A 13,135-nucleotide genomic window follows, 5' to 3' on the forward strand; every position below is an offset into this window, starting at 1 on the left:
CCATATTTTGTAACCCCTGAGATAATGTTCCATTTCTGATTTAATGTCTGTGACTTGAAAGACCTCATAACATCCTGAGAGGACTTAATTACTACTATGTAAGTACAGCATCTTAGCCAAATTTCAACTAGAAAGTTCTTTCTAATGTACAACACAAATCTCCTTGACTTGAATTTAACGTTTCCACCTTTTCCTCAGTGTGGACAGTGTCTCTTATAAGACCTGCATATAGTGTCCCTATGTGAATGAGAAAAGGACTACAATATTTATGTGTACTCATTTTCTGCTCGGGAATGTCACAGGCTTTTCATGAATTCTCATCAGATCCCAAACAGGTGGGTGTTACTATGTGGTACGTATACTATGATTTCCATTTTACATATGAGAAAAGAAGATGATTCAATCAATTCCCAGCTTTTAAAAATTATTCCTCATTTTATATGTCTCCTATTTGGAATTTCAAATGACTTCCCTCACATGCCCCACTTATTAAAGATGAAGTGGCAAGAAGCCATGTGACTGTTCCTCATTTGCTTACCATGAGCCTGGGAACTTTGGACTCATTTTCTTAATTATTATAATATCTCTGGGAGGCAGGTATTTAATAAGTAAGGAAATTGAAACTCAGAGAAGTGAACATACTTGCCCAAGGTCACCCCAGAAAGGAGTGGGGCTGGACCTAGGATCCAAGTCTACTTCCAAGGTCTTGGGTGTCGAGACCTTCCTAAATGTCCCAGTATCTGTCTCAGCTGCACAGAGGCTAGTTCTTACCTTAAACAAAGTTTTGCTTCTTCTTGGATGTTGGGGACCTGAAAGTCCCTCTCTGTGCTCATGGTCATCCTACTGCCCTTGAGCAAGTCGGAGACCACAGCAGCTTTCAAACCCAAGACCTTCAGTGGGGTGAGGTGGACGTACCTGGTCAAGGCCATGGGGGCGGGGGCAGAGAAGGAATCTGGTTCTTACCACCCAGTGGGAACCCCCTCTTATTTCTTGCACATTACAGAAGGGGACCTGTGAAGTGCTGCAGGCAGCAGCAGAGGAGGACAGAGAGCAGAACTGCCCCTTGGAGGGATGGGTTTCCGGTGTGAGCCCTTCCCGGTCCCACGGATTAGGGGCATCTGGGCTTTGGTGCTCGTTAGGTGTGGTTTTGACATCTTGGCTGAGTGAAACTGGGCCAGTGAAACACACCCCCACCCACTGAGTCTGTACGCCCCCACATGTAAAAGGGGTACTAATTCCTAGTGCCTGTGGAGCATGGACTGGGATGTGAAGCACAATCAGCATGGTGCTTGCACCAGATGGAGTTTGCTACAATTTCTCTTCCTCCTCTTTGCTGCCTTCCCTGTCCTCTGAGCCCTGGAGCAAGTGTGGAGTCTCACTTTGGCACACTCTTGGGTCACCTCACCTGCTTCCTGCCCCGTGTTCCTCAGGCCTCCAGCTCCTACCCTGCTGCGGCAGCTGGCCCTCAGCTCTCCTGGAGAAGGGAGAAGGGAGAAGGGAGGGAAGAAACTCAAGTCCTGCCTCGGCTTCCCGCCCCAGGGGGCCTCCCCTCCCTTCTGCCCAGCTCCTCCTCAGGCCTTCTCCGGCCCTCCCCTTGTCCAGCTCCCTGCTGTTAGCAATGGCTCACTATCAAAGGATGCCCATTAGGGATCCTTAGCTTCAGAGTCTACAACTCTTGAAATTATAAGCCAGCCTTTGTGTGTGTTTGCATTTTTTCTGGACGTGCAATCCTCAGATAGATTTGAGGTGGGAGAGGGACTCTGGGATTTCTTCTGGGTGGACTAAGAGCTTCCCCTAGAACTTAGCAGCTTGCAACTTCAGTAGGAAAATTCTGGTCCCAGCCACAAAAGGGAGTGAACCAGGGATGTAGTATCCACCCCTTCTCCAAGGGAGGAAATTCCTGGAGGAAGTAGATCTTTGGCTTAGACCCTATAGAATCATACATAGCCTCTTTCTATTCTGCTTACTTACTTATTCATTGGTTTATTCCATCAGTCAGCATTTATTGTTGCCTACTGTGTGCTTGGCTTTGCACTCAGTAATACTGGACACACAAAAATCAGACCAGTGTTTCTTAAAGTGTGGTTCGGCAATACTTCAATAAAAAAAAAAAAAAAGAGTGTGGTCCAGTAGACCAGATCATTAAAGTCCCTTGGGTGATTGTTCAAGCTACAGGCCCTGGCTCTCGACCACTGAGGGCCTTGCCTGGGACTGTGCATTTTAAACAGGCCCTCTGGGTTCATTAAATAAGTGGAGAGCCATTGCCAGAGACTGGCATCTGTTGCTGCCTTTGGCATTGGTATGCATGGAGTGACCACATCATGGCTGCAACTCAAAGAGTACTGGCTGCCTAAGAACAGGGTCCCAGCTCTTTCCTGGGAGGTGGTGGCACCATCCCTCCTGGTTCTCTGCCTTGCCCCTGCCTTTCTTAGCAGCTGGGCCCCGTGAGGGTGAAGGAGGGGAGGAGCTGCCTGCCGATTCACCCAGCGCACCCACTCTGGGGGGACACTCTTGGGTGGATCGTGAACCCCAGGGCCAGAGATGCTGTCGCAGCCTGCACTGCTCCATCCTGACTGGGCACAGAGCTGATAGTACCAATTAACATCAACAAGGCTCCCTCACCGCCTGGGCCTGTCCAGAGGCTTTGTTAATTAATACCTCCATGGTCCCTTGGGTCCTTGGAATGAGAGCTTTGGGAAGAGCTAGGGAAACTGAATGATTTCATCCAAAAGCCTCTTCTACCCATAAAAGCTTACAGAGACTGAGGCTGGAATTGGCAGTGGCAGGGGAAATGGAATCTGGAACTATAATAGCTAACATTTCTTGAGCACTCACTACATAGCTGGCCCAGATGCTTTACTATGACATCCCACTCAATACCCACTTACACTCCGGGAGACAGGAACTGTGACATCCCCCACTTTACAGAGGGGTTCAGTGAGGCGCAGCAGTCTTTCCAAACCACATAGCTAGTGCTGCAGAACTAGGGCCACACCCAGGCCATCTGACTCCAGAGTCTGAGCTCCTGTGCACTCGCGCAGCCCTGGGTCCCCACCCCAGCTATGGCCTCTTGCCCAGGGCCAGGGGTTCACTCTATGCTGGGTCCCACCGAGCGGCTGTCAGAGGGAGATGTCCACATTGCTGCGGCCCGTGGCTCCCTCTCTCACTCGTGCCTTTGGACCTGATCGTGGACTTCCCATTTCTAGGAAGCGTTAGGCAACAAGGAGGTGGGTAGGGAAGGGCAGGCCGTTGACCTCTCTGGGGTCAACAACCTCTAGGAGAATCTATGCCATGTGCCGCATGGACTGCACTGGCCTCCTTCTCTGCAGCACTGTGGGAGACGACTCCCACCTCCTAGGAGGGCACAGGCTGGGTGAAGCTGCCTGGGGCATTATACACACATGGCCAACATCTGTCCCTGCAAGCCTGTCTCCAGCATGACTGTGGGGCAACTCTGAGCATACTCCAGCTTTCCACGAACTGGTCTAGAAACTCTCCACATTTGATGGTATCAGTCAGCCTCTCCCAAACTTCTGGCTTGCTTGAAGAGGGCAAATGCCAGAGCTCCAAAATGGGTGGCATAGCAGGGGCAGTGAGATCAGATAGCTCCCGGTCTGAACTGTAGCTCTGCCACTTCCCAGCTATGTGGCCTTGGACAAGTAATTAGACTTAGGGCCTCAGTTCTTCATGACTAAATGGATGTAAGAACTCCTCTCTCACTGGGTTGTGGGAATTAACTGAAGTATGTGTTCAGTGCCCTGGGCCCCCACCCACACCCTGTCCCTGGTCATTGCCAGGTATCTGCCTCCCTAGCCAGGCTCCAGTGGAGGCGCTGGGCAGAGGGGAAGGTCCACAGAGCTGGGGATCCTGGCTGCATAGGAAGAGGTACGTGGTAACTACACGGTGGCAGTTTTTCCCTAGGTGCTGAGCCATTGGCAACACCACCTATTATTAACTAACAGACAATGGAGGTCAGTGTGGGGTGACACTTGGAGGTGCAGTCCGAGGGCCCTGAAGTGCAGAAATGCTTCCAGGGCCTCTCTGGCGCTCCCGCTGGGCATCCTGTTTTCCCAGTCCGCCCCCTTCCTCCAGCCTGCCCCCAGCCCCGGCCCCCTCCTCTGCCGGCCACATCTGGATTCAACTAGGGAACAACAGGCTTTCTGTGAATGCCCCACCTTCCCCTGCCCTCGGTCCCCCAGCTCGGAACTTTGGTTCTCACAGGGCACATGCAAGGAGAAGGGGCCGGGAAAGCGGAGACATGTCTTCTCCCAAGCCTACAGTGCCAGGGTGTGACATTCATCAGTCCCTGCACGCTGATTCCTATTGTCCTCTGTCGTCAGGTTTCACCGAGGCGCCTGGGGCCCATGTTTCCAGCTGGGGCTGGCCATCTGCGGGCCTGAGGAAGAGACTGCAGTCTTCTACTCTCCACCCCAATCCGGGCCAGGGAGCAGGGCCTCCTGGCACTGCCAGAGAGAAGACCCGTCAGCTCCTGGAGGCCAGGTGGTGAATTGGAAGGCAGCAGTCACAGTTGAAGACAGCTGTAACTCTCATTAAAGTGACATCAACCCCACCGCCCGAGGATGCTGTAAATCCAGGGGCGGGGCATTCATGCAGGCGGAGCTACAGAAGCAAACTAAAGCACCCATGAGGGGAGGAGATGTGTCTGGAACTAACTGTGTGGCCCTGCCCCAGGCTGTGATGGGCTGGGGGTGAGAGGGCCTGTGGGCCTGAGGAGGGGACAGTCTGATGCTGGGAGCAGAGCTGACTTGTGTTCCTGGGGGAGATGCTGGGAACACGTCACTGCGCACAGGCTTTCCCAGGGCAAGAGAAGCAGTTCTCATTGGTCCTTCAGATATTTTCATGGGGGAGATCAGCTGTGGGCCAAACTCTGGGCTTATAGCCAGCTGCCTGGGTTCAAATCCTGACTCGGCTGCTTGCTCCCAAGCCCCAGACGTGGGGTGGATGATGGCACCTTTGTAAGCCTCATTTTCCCTCCGTCAGAGAAATGGAACTGGTCACCCTGTCCTGTGCACAGGCTGGGTACAGATAAAAATACGTGAGAGTGCCTGGCAGTCTGTAGGTGCTGTTTGTTGAATGACTAAATGAATCAACAAATCCCTGTAAACACAGAACCTGGGATTTCTTTTAGATCAGTTCCCTTCTGCCTGAGTGTGGTTCAGCCACTAATTCGCTGAGCCACCTTAGGCAAGTGACTAGCTTTCAGGGAGCTGGGATTTTCTCCCTGAGAAATGAAGCAGTTGTAGGAAGCTGCCTCTGGGGTGGAAGTGTGCTGCACATGGTAGAAACACCACCCCTCTGCCCTCAGCAGCCCAGGCCTCAAGGTCCTTTTGAATGATGAGCTGCATTCCAGAACCTTCTTCTGCAACCCTCAACTCTCTCCCCACCACCTACAGCAGGAACCTTGGACACTCTGCCAGGAGGCTGCACCTACCCTTGCCCTGTAGACTCAGTGGCAGTGACACCAGCTGCTGGCCTCTTCTGAAGAAAGGTCAAGGTCAACTGTGCTCTCCTGAAGGCTGAATGAAGGAGGGAGAGCAGGCTGGAGGACTCGGGCCTGCTCCTCTCCAGTGCTCACGAGAATCATGTGGAGGGCCTGTTAACCTACAGATGGAGGACCCACCGCCAGGCCAGAGTTCTGTCCCCCAAGCACAGAAGTGGGGCCCAGGAATTTGCATTTCTAACAAGTTCTCAGGTGCTGCTGGCTACTGTGGCCGCCAGAACGCAGGCTTCCTGTCCTGTCTCATCACAGCTGCAGCTGAAGCAAGGGGGTGGCTGAGGAGGGCCCTGAGACGCCAGTGCGCAGACCTCCGGGTCACCTGGGGCCCTCAGAGGCCGGCAGCCACAGCTGCACAGAGAACTAGTCTGGGGCCCTAGTGGTGCTCCGATTCTGTGCGTCAGCTGCTCCCCAGCCATAGAGGGACGCCCACTAGTATCGGAAGCTGAGTTTCCCTGGAGGGCCCCCTCAAGCTTCCCTACCAAAAAGCCTTGAAGAAAACAGAGGTTAGGACAGAAAGAAACAGGAAATGGATGAAATGGTCTGGGCGGAGGAGTCTGGCACAATCCGTTGAAAGGAGAATCAGAGTAACCAGGCCTCTGAGATACCCAGAAAGGATGCCCCTGAGAAGGGGCCTTGGAGGGATGAAGGCAGCTGCTGAGGCTCCCTAACGGGCAGGGTGGGGAGGCGTGTGGGTCAGCAGGGTGACCTGCTTCAGCAGCAGGACATGGTTAACCCCCAAACGAGGCCCTCAAAGGCAACAGCCCAGTGCCCCGCACCTGCCATCTCCTGTCTGGACAGCCAGTGCTCATCATCAGCCTCTTGGAAAAGCCAGGCCTGTGTCCACCCCCGTCAAAGGGCAGAGCCCAGGGACACAGGCCCTGCTGCCTGAGCACCCAGCCCACTTCCGATCCCATAATGAGCGGCTTTCTCACCGGGCCTGGGAGCACAGCATCCCAGGGCCCTCTGGGTGGGCCACGGCGGTGGTGACCCGTTTTCCTCACCTTACAAAGGACACACAGCCTGAAAGGAAGGAGCGAGCCTATGGGGGTCACAAGAAAGAGTAACTGGAATTAGGACTGGCTTTGCATTTATGGTGTGGGTGTGATTCCCATGTGACGGTAATGTCACAGATTTTAGAGCTCATCACCATTTGCATTATGGCATTTTATGCTCCTGAGAACCCCAAAAGGAAGGAAGGCAGAGACATCAATAAATCCAAGTAAAAATGACAAAATGAAGGTAAAAGAAGTTCAAGAACTTGTCCAGAGCAACACACCTAATAAGAGTTTGGGCCCAAGCAGGAGGGACGGCCTTCTCCTTCCCAGCTGGCCTCTTTATTACAGTGGATTTAACTCACTTACTGGAATTTGGGAGGACTGTAGTAGAGGCATCGGGGTATAGGGGCCCGAGCCCCCTTCAGAATGGAGGCACTCATTGCCCAGGTCCCCAAGCATTGGCCAGGAAGGCACACAGCTCTGTCCCTGCAGAATCGGCCACAGCTGGAGGGAGCGGCGCCCCAAGGTTATGCCCCCTCCCCAGGTGAGGGTCTGGCTAGCTTGCACCCAGGACAGGATGATGTGGAGTACAAGGTGCAGCCCCCTTGCCTCAGTGGAGGCCACCTCTGGAGGGCCCCACAGCTCTAAAGCTCCCCATGGGGTTGGCCCAGGCCTTGCCCCCCGATTCTGTCTCTCCCCTGCCCAGCTTCCTTACCTCCGCACTTCAGCCCAACAGCACTCCGGTAGGTGCCTACAGATCTCTTAGTGTCTGTTCCCTAGGAGCTTAAAATAGAAGGAGAGGGGAGCTAACACCAACAGAACCCTTTTATTTTTTAGACTGTCTCATTTAATACAATAAGTCTGTGAAGTAAGTATTTTTGCTGTTTCATTGTTGGGGAAAGGTTAAAGAAGTTGTCAGGACCAAATAGTGCCTGGCGGAGCTGGGACTCTCATCCAGACCCACGCTGGCTTTGAGGGTGTGCTCCGCATGGACAGCATGTGGGGGAGCCCCGTGATGCTGACCTGTGGGGACAAGAGTGGAAAAGAGCTGGTAGGCCCAAAACCTATCATGTTCAAGCAGGAATATACACACCCACGAAAGGGGCATTCATACCTTGGCTGCAAATGGGTGGCAAAGAAGGGAGGGCAGTGGCTGCACGTGGCAGGGTGATGGTCAAGGGGGCAGCAGGCAGCTCTGGCGGAGGTCAGACCTCAGGCTGACCACAGGTCCCCAGGGTCAGAGCCACAAACACTGCCAGTCCCTGCCAGCAGCAGCCACAGTGTCAAACCCCAAATCCTCTCCCTCTCCCCCAGGCCCTGTGTGGTGGGACTGCTCGCTTGGCATCCCCCGGACACAGAGAGGTCATCATACCCAAGCTGGTTGGCAAGACTCAGGCCCAGTCCCATAGGGCAAGGGAGCCTAGGAGCATTCCAGCCACATGTCCCCAGCATATGGCTCTGGGGTCAGTCTGGTGCGGTCAGAGAAAGAAGGGAGGTCAAGGTCAGCCTGCCACTCTAGCAACAAGCCCATCTTACAGATTTTCGCTCAGAGGCCCCGAGCGCTCTGGAGAGGACAACGGGAAGAAGACCCTTCTTGAACTCTTGTTCCTGAGCCCTGGACGCAGGTCTCAAGGACAGCCTAGTGCTAGAGCTGCCCCCTCAAGGGGCAGCAGCCCTGGAATTGCGCCTGGGGAGGAAAAGTAGGCACCACCTTGGTTCTGGTGGGTTTTCCTATCACTAACTAGTAGTAGCTCCTGTCAAGCGTCAGCATCAATTCAGAACGTGGCTTGTTTGGGCCCGTCCCATTGCCTGGAGATTCTGAACACGTATTTACAGGTCACACAAGTAGAAACAAAAATATCTCTTTGATCCCCTCTAACCCAGTCCCTCCACCATGCACATAAGCTGTAGACAATGCCGCCTTCCCCATGAAAATGGGACTGTCCAAGGTAGGAAGCAGGTGTGGAACACCTGTCGAATGCACCCCAAGGAATTAGAGACCTCTTGTTCCTTGAAATGCTCAACCAGTGTGTGTGGAAACTCCGTCACCTCCGGGACTGAGATGTGCAGCCTGGGTCAGGAGCGGGGGAGTGGGGTGTGCGTGCTGGGCTGGCCTTTGCCCAGAAAGGAGTGGCATTCAGACCCTTCCCAGGGGCCTGGTTTCTTCATCTTGTGGGGAGTGTTCTCTCCGCCACAGAGGAGGTATGTCTGAAAAATCCCACGGTTCCATTTGTTTTCTCTGAGCCATTTTGTTAGTTGAGGTGTTTGCATGCTGAGCAACACACACTAATATTTTCCTCCTTAGCAAAACATTAATTATCCCACCCAGTCACCTTTCTCTCAGGCATTACCACCCCCTAAGCTATTGGGCACCAAGCAATTTCCGTGTTTTCCCATCAGCTCAGAAAGCTGACTGCCGCGTCTGCAGAGGGAACTGTCCCACCTGGCTGGCTGCGGGCCCTCCTTGTGCCCCCAAGCACCCAGGAGCACCGCTCTCCTTGCATTTCTCATGCTGGGTGGGAACCATCTGTTTACATTTCTTGTGCTTCCAGTGGCTGTGAACACACTCACTTCTGTGTTCCCAACACCCAGAACAGCACCGGGCACGTAGTAGTGTCTCTGTAAATGTTGCTGCAGAAAAGGTGAATGAATGGAATCGAAAGATGGAGTATGAGGAAGGGTGGGCAGCCTCAGAAGCCAGGGTTACAGATGGGGCTCCCACTTAGCACCCCAAGCCCACCTGTGTGAGGAGCGGAGGTAGGCTAGTTGGGTCCTTTGCGGCACCTGGTACTGGTGAGTCCCATCCTCCGGGCAGCCATTCTCAGCTGCCAGCTGCCTGCTGCACCCAGGGGTTGTTTACTCTCCCCCAGCCTCCCTTTGGATGAGAAGACAGGACAGAAGGGCAAATCCACACCCTGGCATCTGGGGATGGAGGGACCAGGAAACAAAAGCAGAGCTCAGCAAGCATTTAGCATCAGCTGATTTAGTATCAGCTTCTCTCCCAGTTGAAAGATTAGATAACTAAGGCCCAGAGAGCTGAGATGTCTGGTTCAAGGTTACCTAGCTGGTGAGTGGTAGGGCTGGGACTCAGACCCTGGGCAGATGTCAGAAGCAAGAGCCTCCTAATAAACTCTGAGTGCAGGGGCTTTCCAGTCCCTCCTGCTGTTACGTCCTGTGCTGCAGGGAGGAGGGAATGACTTCATCCCCTCCTGGGCATCCCAAGTGCCGTTTGCTTCACCCCTACACCTCCAGGCTCAAACTTTGAATTGTGGGCACTGCTCCGGAAGGAGTCCCTGTGAGTTATGAACAGAACCCAGGACCCCTTCTCCCAGCCCAGAGCCAGAGCTCTTCGGCATGCAGCCTCTCCGTGCAGCCCTTGAGCTTTGGGCTCTATTAGGACTGGAGTTCCAGGACTGTGAATCTGCAGATGGCTCCAACTGGTGGGCGTTGTCTTCTCCAGGAGCCGAGCACACACAGTCCGGCAGGCTGACGTGCTCAAGCTGCTGTGGAGCGTCCACCTGCACCTTCAGGCCTTCCTGGGGTGGGTGTTCGCTGAGATAAAACCTCCCTCCAACGATCTGTCCTACCCTGCTTGGGAAAGTGGACAGATAGTTCACGAAGGTTCTCTTTCAGCTCCACCTACCTCTCTGGCCCTAAAATCAGTGAGCTATTCCCTTAGCAAGGGGGAGACCCTGGGCACCGGCTTCCTCCACTCTCTAAAGGGGAGAAGGGGCCTCTGAGGCAAGGATGAGGGACTAAGCCACTTCTCTGTGTGTATTGTACCCATGCTCCCCGTGTGCTCGAGATAGAGGCATCAGTCTGGCTGCTCCATGAATGTGTGTTCTCAAAGATTCTGTATCTAGGACTGGTTCCTGTTGGCTGGTCTGAGGGTAAAGCTAAGGAGAGAAGACTTACCTGAGTTTATCTTCTTTATTTAATGACTTGTTTTTGTCTGTCCCACCCCTGTGTAAGCTACAATGCTGTGATAGGGTTACGTATAAACCTGTAGTGCTAAAGGTCTCACACTTGAATTCCATTACTGTGTAGAGTGGACCTATCCACTGCTACCTCTGAGACCCAGATGCTGCCCAGTCCAAAGAATTTTGCACTCCCAGTAGCTGGCCCAGGAGCCTGTGGGTCTGTGTACATCAGGGCCCTGCCACAAACCTAATGGGTCCCAGGAAGGGAAGGTTGACAGCCCACCTTCCTCAGTCTGGCCTTCAAGGCTCAGCAACTTCTCCCTGTTGCCAGCCTGACCTCCCCGTCTCCAGGCCCTGACATATGAGGCTCTCTCCCTCCTTTTCTCCCTTCTTCCTCCACTATTGCCAGAGGTCAAGAGCCTGTCTAAGGGCAGTGGACTTGCTCTCACTTAGCTTACAGAATGTCAGGGGTGGAGACAGACAAAAATAGATATTCAAATAAACAGGGTTAGTTCAGATAAATGCTGTGAATACAGTAAACAAGGCGATGTGCTAGAGAGTTCTGTAGGGTGGGGGTGAGTTCACATTCTTTGCCCTATGCCCTCAACCTATACAGGTAAATGCTGCCCAGGGATCTAGGCCTACCCACAGGCCACTCCTCCAGGAAGCCCGCCTGTATTCCCCAGGCTGGCAGCATCCTCCCCTACCTCTGGACTTTATTGCGCCTCTTGCAGGGTGGATAGTGGCTTTAGAACAGTGTGAGTCTCGTCCCTCTGCTGAGCTGTAAGCTCCCTAAACGTAGAGAAAGCATCTCTTTCAGTCCTGTGCCTCCCCCTGGCCCAGTACATCCCAGGCACAGAGAAACTGCTCCACGAGGCTTTGCTGGGGAAATGTGCAAGGATTTCTCCTGCCTCAGAGAACAACGAGCAAGCAGGGCCCAACTCCCCACGTCCCTGGCCGAGAAGAGAGCCAATTCTGTCCCCTGGGGAGGGACTAGGAAGGGACATAGCTGAATGGGGGACTTCAGCCTCAGGGGAGGGGGCTTTAAACCAAGGAGGTACTTGGTAGACAGGAACAAGTCAGATTCTTTTAAAGCTTTGATGAGGAGCCTAAGAACAGTATCACGCATATTCCTTGGCTTACAAGGCTCTGGAACTGGGGGGTGGGGGGAATTTTTCTTGATATGTGTACTCTGATGAAAGGCAGGGCTGGGGTCAGGACCACTGTGTCTGTGGGAGTGGAAGTGCATTTTTCCAGAGCGTATCGTTTAGGGTCTGTGTGCAGTGGGGCTGCTTGTGTAGTATCTCTGATTGTGGCATAGGATGGGTAGGGAGGGGTGTGTGTGTGTGATGCATGCCCCAGTGAGCCATCTGTGGTGGGAGGGTCTGGGGGTGTGCTGGTGTGTTCTCCCAGCACGCAGTGGGTCACATGCCCCAGGCCCTGTGAGGAACCCTGCACCCTCACAGGGAACAGGGCAGGGAGAGGTGGGGCGGCTGTGGCCTGGGATTGGGGGGCCAGCATCCCTGGCAACTGGGACTTCACTGTCCCAGGTGGTAGCTGGGGACAAACACCTAGAAGTTGCTGGAGGCCTGCCCCGTCTGCTGGCCTTTGGGGGTGCTCTTGCCTCCTCGCTTCTTTTTGATTACAGACCCCCCGTTTTGAAGCCCTATCCTCAAGCCCCATCCCCACCCTCTCTTACTGGCCAGAGCAGACACCAAAATATTTCTGCATTTCCTCTGGAAAAATCCTGGGAGGTCTGTTTACGGCTGCAGCACAGCAGCCCCCATCTGTGCGGTTTAGCTGGGGTTTGCTGGGACTCGGAGCACAGTGGTGCTTCTCCACCTCAGCTCAGCTCCCACAGCAGAATGAGTCCTTGTTCCTATAGACAGCCCTTCCCCGGTACCCGCACGCACACCCCCACACATGCAGACACACTCCGACACACACCCGGCTTCAGTTCAGACGTACGGAGGCAGGACACAGCTACACACGCACGCAGGTGTGTCAGCATGTGATGAGAACAGTCTCAGACACAGTTCAAGATACAGAGGTCCGCTTACAGGCACAGGCTGGCTCCCTGAGCCCGGCACACGCGTGTAGGGCCTATATCCGCAGACACGCAGGACAACACTCGCTGATCAGTGTACCCACACATGGACATGTAAGGAACATAGAAGGGGTGATTCACTCCCAGCCACCTACAGACCCCCGTGAGCCAGCTGGGGCCCCACACCCAGCCTCAGACAACACCTGTCCTTTCAGATAGCAGGACAGGCCTGCCCTGCCCCAGGAGAGCCAGGAACTCTCAAGTCCAGGACTGTCCCTGTCCTTTCCCATCCTCTGCCCTTTCCGTGCCAGGCTGCCTCTCACCTCCTCTTTGGTTCTGAGCACCCCAGGCCTCCTACCTCCCGGGTGATCCCCAGTGGCTCTCAACAGCTGCGTGCCCCAGGCCTCAGCTGTCTCCTCGTAAAGGAGGGCGGACTGGAGGCCATGAGGCCCACCTGCCTTGACACTCTGGACTCTCTCTGCCCGGGTCCCTAGGTGGGCACAGACCACTCTCGCAGGCCCGTGTGCTCAGTGCTCAGGACATTTGCAGGGGCAGGACTGCCAGGCTCTCGGAAGCACTGGGGGCCGGGGCTTGCCTGTGTGGGGGAAACTGGGGAGACAGGAGGACTCAGTGCCCCAGGAGCTGGCTGGGTGGG

Source organism: Manis javanica, chromosome 6, assembly GCF_040802235.1.
Source record: "Manis javanica isolate MJ-LG chromosome 6, MJ_LKY, whole genome shotgun sequence".
Classification (NCBI taxonomy): domain Eukaryota; kingdom Metazoa; phylum Chordata; class Mammalia; order Pholidota; family Manidae; genus Manis; species Manis javanica.